This window comes from Serinus canaria, chromosome 26 (genome assembly GCF_022539315.1).
Source record: "Serinus canaria isolate serCan28SL12 chromosome 26, serCan2020, whole genome shotgun sequence".
Classification (NCBI taxonomy): Eukaryota; Metazoa; Chordata; class Aves; order Passeriformes; family Fringillidae; genus Serinus; species Serinus canaria.
This window is the reverse complement of record NC_066339.1, coordinates 2,655,394-2,662,800: the sequence shown is the minus strand read 5'-3', so window position 1 is coordinate 2,662,800 and position 7,407 is coordinate 2,655,394.

Below are 7,407 nucleotides of genomic sequence, written 5' to 3'. Positions count from 1 at the left end.
GTGTCTCTGTAAAAGGGGCTTCTACGATAAACATTTCCTCTCCTTATTAAACGAATAAACCACTTATTTCCTTTTTTTTTTTTTTTTTAGTTTGTACTCTAGTCATAACTGTAGTGTTCTATCTATTCAGATTATTTTCAGGTTTTGAATAAATTTTCCTTGAGGTGTGTATGGAAACCATGCAAAAATGTGTGGGAAAAGATGTTTGGTATTCTTATTTCAAATTACACTCCTCTAATGGCGCAATAATACCAAAGGATGTTGGAGGTGGTTTCCTTTTTCACTCATTTTCCTCTTCGCTTTCAGTTGCGTTAAAGCCTGGCCATATTTTGGAAAAATAATCCCAAACAGTTTATTTGAATTGCAATGACACAGTTTAATTAAGAATATCTTATTCCATTTGCAATGAATTGCAATGCAATACAGTTTATTGGTTTAGTTGTTTGGGTTTTTTTTAAAGAAACATTGACTCTACCTTATAACTCAGAGTAAAATCCCACAACTTCCCTTTTTTTTTGCTTCTGTGATGCACTGTTAGATGGTGTTGACTCTACCAGGTCCAATGTATTCCTTCTAAAATAACAAAAGCATGAATGCATTTGAAAAATCAAAATAACTTCAAGACAATGAGATGCATCAAACAGTAGTAAAAGTTTTCATTATCCTCTGATATACTTGAAGCAGAGGAAAAACAAGAGAGTGGTTTTGCCTTGGATTGTGATGGCAACAAAAATAGATTTTTTAGAAGTCTTTTATTAGGCCTCTCTATTTCTCTGATAATTTTCATGCTGATTTTCTCTAAAAGTGTAGGAATGGAGCATTCAGCCTTCATAAGTAGTAGGTCTCCTTCCCACATAATTCTTGCAATGAACTAATCCCAAGGTGCTGCTTTTCAGCACGTGGTTCTTGGCATGTCCTGGAGGCACTTCACAGCTTCCTCTGGCACTGCCCGGGGGTCACACAGGTTTGGGTGCCCAGGGGCATTCAGGCAGGTTTGGGTGCCCAGGGGCACAGGGTTGGCAAAAAGTCACTGGTGGGGCTCTGCTGGGCTTGGTTTTAGGGCCAGTGCGCTGCAGAGTCTTCAGAAATGACTCAGATCAGGACTCAAAGGGATTCTGAGAAATATTGCTGACAACATGAAACTGGGAAGAGCTGTTGACTCCCTTGGAGGCAGAGAGATCTTGATAAATGTGAGGGCTGGGCAATCACCAAGTGCTGAATGCTGCACCTGAAGAGTTGCAGGACCTGGTAACCCTGGATGTACGGGCAGACAGGGGAGTGAGGCTGTGGGAAGCAGTGCCGTGGAAGGGGGAGGTCCTGGTGATGGCAGGCTGGATCTGAGTCAGTGTGCCCCGAGCCAGGAGGGACATCCCTGTCCTGGGGGCACCAGGGGTCCTGGCCATGGCAGGCTGGATCTGAGTCAGTGTGCCCCGAGCCAGGAGGGACATCCCTGTCCTGGGGGCACCAGGGGTCCTGGCCATGGCAGGCTGGATCTGAGTCAGTGTGCCTCGAGCCAGGAGGGACATCCCTGTCCTGGGGGCACTAGGTCTGGGTGAAGGAAGGATTGCCCTGCTCTGCTCGGGGATGGGGCAGCTTCGCCTTCAGTGCTGCGGTCAGTTTTGGGTGTCACAACATGAGAAGGACATGAAGTTGTTGGAGCTGTCCAAAGGAGGGACACGAGGGTGGCAAAGGTTATTGTGGAGCCACACGAGGAGCGGCTGAGGGCGCTTGGTTTGTTCAGCATGAACGAGCCTGAGATCAGAGATCATCGGGGGCTGCAGCTCCTCCCGAGGGACAGCGGAGGGACAGCTCCGACTTCTGTGACAGGGTCAGGACCCAAGGAAGGGCTGGGGCTGTGTGAGGGCCGGTCAGGCTGGAGATCAGGGAAAGGCTCTTCCCCCAGAGGGTGCTGGGCACTGCCCAAGCATCCCAGGAAATGGCACGGCCCCGAGGCTGCCAGAGCTCCAGGAGCGTTCGGACAACGTCCCCAGGTATGCACAGGGTGGGATTTGGGGCTGTCTGTGCCGGGCAGGCGGTGATGATCCCTGTGGTTCCCAGGCCGTTCCTCGGCTCCATGGCGGTTCCGCGGGTCCCGCTCGGGCCCTCCCGGCCGGGCCGTGCCGCGGGCGGCAGCGCCCCCTGGCGGCTCGGCCGTGCCCGGCGCTCCCTCAGGCCGCGCTCCGCGGCTCGTTGGAGCAGCAGCTCTGACTGCGAGGCTCCCGGCTCATCGGGGCATCTCTGGGGAGAAGCACCAAGGTGGTCAGTGTTCTCATTTCGCAGCCTATTTGGAACAAATCAATATCGTTAAGAGTAGAAGAGAGGCATTGAATTTTTATCAGTAGGATTAACAGGTTGTGAAGGTGGCATTTGCTTGTTAGACAATTCAGTGTTATTCCATGAGCTGCTGTAGTTAGTCCTGTTGCTGGACAGGACTAACATTTCCATCTGGAACATGTCCAGCTTCAAAATCCATGGATTTTATTGCTTTTTATATTAAAGACCCTTCTGTTATCAAAGTGTCCTTTCCCCCTGAGGTTCTTAGATGAAACAAGCTTGTGGATATTTGTAACAGGCTTCAAGTCTGGCAATTTCTTTGCAGTTAGATTTAAATTATGCAGATCCTGGGGCAAAGACTATTTGGTTTTGATTATTTTCCGATTGCAGACCATGCTAGGAAACTTTTCAGCCAAGTGTTATCCAACTGTAGCACTAGGTGTTCAGATGCTGCTAAACACATGGAATTACTTGTAGTGACAGATGGATAAGAAACTGTCCTTGCTAGAGCAAGTGCTGTTCAATTTCAATTACTAAAAGAAAGCCTGGGTTATTATTCCTGTAAATATCATTCTGACTTGCGAATGAAAATGTTTTAAAATGTATTTGGGTAAAGGGAGGGGTTGAATGTTACCATTTCCCTTCCAGATCTGACCTACCCTTCCTCTGTTTTCAAGTCTTCCAAATGGTTCTCTGGTAACCTATCAACCTTTCAGATATCAGGAGAGCACAATATTCTTTTTCCTTTCCAGCGTTTGACTGTTTCCTAAGTGGTTTACAATTCTAGTTTTATGCTTTATGAACAGCAAAACCCCTATGAGAGTTCTGCTCTGTTCATAGCTCTGCAGAAGATTGTTCAGATTTCACAGAATGAAAGAACAAAATGATAGAATGGTTTGGGTTGGAAGCAACCTTAAAGCTCATTCAGTGTCACCCTCTGCCATGGGCAGGGACACCTTCCACTATCTCAGGTTGCTCCAAGCCCTGTCCAGCCTGGCCTTGGACACTTCCAGGGATCCAGGGACAGCCACAGCTGCTTTGGGCACCTGTGCCACAGCCCCACCACCCTCACAGGGAAGGATTTATTCCCAATATGCCACCTAACCCTGCCCTCTGGCAGTGGGAAGCCATTCCCCCTTGTCCTATGTGCTTCCTGTTTCTCAGCTGCTTCTATGCATGATAAGCTCAAATTCCCTGTTCAGGGTCCAAAATAGCCCTTCAGAGAAACATCAGCCAGGGAGTGAGAAGGAGCTTCCTTACTAAAAATACTCTTATTCCTTAACTTAAATATTTCATTTACGTGGAACTACAACTGATTTTAAATTCCAAGCAAACAGCCCCAAACTCATACTGGACTCCCATTCTCCAAGGGACAATGAAACTTGCATCATACCTTTGGCATCTGTGGTGCTGTTTCCATTTCCACTGAGTAATTGCCGGAATTCTGGGCCTGGCAACTCTGTCTCTGTCTCTGAATGCAGCTCAGGAATTGCTCCCTGGAATACAAAGGAGGTCAGAAGGGAGTGTATTTCTCCAAGTGTCTGGGCAATTCCTTTGTTTCCATCCATAATTTTAAATTTTTTTCGATATATTTACTTGCTTTTCATCAAGCACTTGCATGCTGGGTCAGCCTGCAAGCTCACAAGGGGCTGCTGAGAACTGCTTGGATGCCCTGGCAAATGCACTGGCCTTGGCTTCTTTTTTCAGGAGTGTTCAGAATATGCTGTGCTTCAAATCCCGGCCTGCCTCTGAAAGCTGCTTCTCAGAAAATGCATTGCAAAGGTGTACAATCCCAGAATCCTGTCATTTCTACAGCATGATCTAGATATTATTTCTAGCATCACCCCTTAAAGGCCAAAGTGGGAAGGAAGATAGAAGGACACTAAATTTCCTTTTCTGTTGTGCTCCAACAAGCCTTTCCCAGCCCCAGCTTGGTGTTTTGAGTCCTCTCCCAGCTCTCCACTAAAAAAATGAGAGGGGTTCATCCAATTACCAGTTATATTTTCTCTCTGCAGATTCCTTCTGCTCTTGGGCCTGGTTTCTCTCTACTCTGGTAGATGTGAGCTGCACAATCCCACTTGGATTCAGCAACTCTTCCTGCTGATCCCTCTGCAAGGTGCAGGTGAGTGGTGCCTGCCACTTACCCAGAAGATCACTGTGTGTGTGATTTTGGTGGGCAGGAACACAGGATGACCTGGTTTGGAGGCTCTTGCAACAGACACAGCCTGCACAGCCTCTAGGTGTGGGTGTTCCCAAGGAACATTCCCTCTAAATCTTCCCTTGCCAAGGGAGAGGAGCTTCCATATCACAGTTCAGCATCTCTACCCTGCTCAGGTGAGACCCCACCTGTAGAGCTGCCTCCAGCCCTGGGGCCCAGCACAGGAAGGACCTGAAGCTGCTGGAGGCCAGTCCAGAGGAGACTCCAGGATGATCAGAGGGCTGGAACAGCTCTGCTGGGAGGAAAGGCTGAGATTTGGGATTGTTCAGCTTGGGGAAGAGAAGCTTTGGGTGACCATTTTGTGGCCTTCCAGGAGCTGAAGGGCTGGACAAGAAGGATGGACAGAGACAAGGTCCTGGAGGGACAGGACAAGGGGGAATGGCTTCCCAGTGCCAGAGGGCAGGTTAGATGGGATATTGGGAAGGAATTGTTCCTTGTGAGAAACCTGGCTCAGGTTTCTCAGAGCAGCTGTGGCTGCTCTATCCCTGGAAGTGTCCAAGGCCAAGCAGGACAGGGCTTGGAGCAGCCTGGACAGTGGGAGGTGTCCCTGCCTGTGGCATGGGGCATCAAGGTCCTTTCCTGCCCAAACCATTCTGGGATTCTGTGATGTGGTAAGAGCTGGAGTTGGTGTGTATGGGAAGAGCCCCTTTCACACATTTTTGCCATAGCAATAATATCCCATTCTCAGCAGTGGAGTTTACTTGAAGACACAGAACTGCCAGGGAGGAACTTTTGTCCCTGGTAAATGTTGCCTCTGAACATGAAGTAGACTTTAAAAAAGCAAGCTTAGTTGTTTCTGCTCCCCATTAATCAGTAGCACATTCTGGGCAGTTGTTGTTGATTTATCCATGAACCATCTCTGACAAAATGTAATGAATGCTCATGAAATGTTTTAATTTGGCATCATTTCCCTGGAAGGATTAGAAAAGTAAGAGGATGCTTTGTTTCCCAGGAAACCTGGCCTGGAAGATAATAACATGATCTGTCAAACTGTGAAAAACACTAAGGAAAAACAGGTTATCAGGAGTGTTGCTCAAGTTTAATTAGAAGGAATTCTGTTACGTGTGATGGCTGAGGTCTTTTTGAGTTAATCTGGCTGTTTGGGTCAGCATGGAAAATGAGGTATGGAACTGATTCCATGGTGAGTCACAGGGGGGCTGGGACAGCTGGACAGGGATTAATTCATTTTGCCCAGGCCAAAGAGTCTCTGCTGTGGATTACAGTGGGAGCAGTTCCCAGGAGAAGGAGGTCCCTGCCTGCATGTGGATATTTCTCCTGTAGTTACAGCCTTCCCAGGGAGAAGGACAGATACTTTTATCCTCATTCTTACAGACCAAATACCTGAGACACTGCCTGCTCTCAATGCCCAGTGACAGAGAAAAGGCTGTTTTCCCAGAACTTTGGTGTGTTCATTGTCTCTAGACCCAGGAGGTTTCCACAGGACTAGGGGACATGTAGAACAGACAGAGTGGAGTGGAGATTTTCTGCAAAGATTGGGCCACTGGAGTCATCCCAGAACTATAAGTTCTTGAGTCTGGTCCTAGCTCAGCCCTGTGGTTTACTCCCATATAATCTGTTGTTCTCTTTAGGGAATTAAAATCTAATACATATAAAAGGGTCTAAGAGTGACTTATTTCATAGTGCTCTGGACTGTTTATTACAGAAAGCCTATTAAAAAGCTCTGCTAATCTCTGAGCTGTATTCCATCATCTTTTCCAACCTTAATGATTCTAGGAGCTAGAGGAGGGTGTGCAGCTCTGCCCTTAGCTGAGAAAGTAGCAACAGCAGAACCCAAGGTGCTGTACCGAGCTCCAAACATTGCCAGCCATTCCAGGAATACCCCTGGGGCAATCCCCTGGGGGCACGTGGAATTCCATGCAGTCAGCAGGAGGTCCCAAAGGCCCTGACTCACAATCTGCATCACAGGAGGGGACAAGCTGTTGCTGCTGTCTTCAGTTGAAAATTGTTCGAGCCAAATAGGAAAAGGAAACTGCTCCAAAGGGCAATGGAAAAAAAGAAAGTTACTCAAATTCAAAGCTTATGCCTCAGGATCAAGGAAGTTTACTAGACAGGTTTTAAACTGCACATTTCTGTGGTACTTCAAAAATGCATCACGGCTGGAATGTGAAATCAGAGAAGCGAGTGGTGAAACGTGCCACGTCCTCTCTGCTTTCACTCGACTGCCATCGGGGACTGGCCTGATTTGCAGCACCAGGAGAAGTACCAGTTCCACCAGTGAGGTCTGGGAGCCGGGTCAGCTCCGGGGAGGGAGGGAAGGAGGCATTGCTGGATGTGCTCCCTCCAGCAGAGCCTGGCTGCAGTTCAGAGCTGCCTCCAGCTGGCAGCAGATGAAGATTTCACTGGCAGCAGGGGCTGAGTGGCACTTGCCGGGTTTGCATCTCCTTGTGGTGGTGGAGGGGCTACCCGGCAGACAGCAGCAATCCTTAAAGAGAAGTGTCTGCTTCCACACAACTGCTTTGAGCTGGGAATTGGTGGAGGTTTAGGCATTTTTTCAAGTTTCAGTATAAGGACAGCAGATGATGTATGAGCTGTAGCAGGTGCTCGGTTTCACTCCCTGAAACCCAAGGCAAAGGGAAATCTGAACACATTTATGGCCTTTAAGGAGGTAAATTTGTTTGTTGGTTTAACAAAAGAAAATAAGAGAACTGAAAAAGCCTAGAAAGCCCATTTATTTTCCTATTTCTCTGAATATTGATGGATTTCCATCAAGAAAGGCAGCTTTTAAAACAAACAGATAACTAACACTATGGAGTCTAAAAGTTTGGTCATTATTAACATTTGGTTATTGTTATATCTGGGGCACCACCATGCAGCCTGCTCTAGCCTTACTATGAAATGTGATTTTCTCTTGGCACAGAAAAACTCTGCCTGTGTTGTATCAGAAAAATATTTGG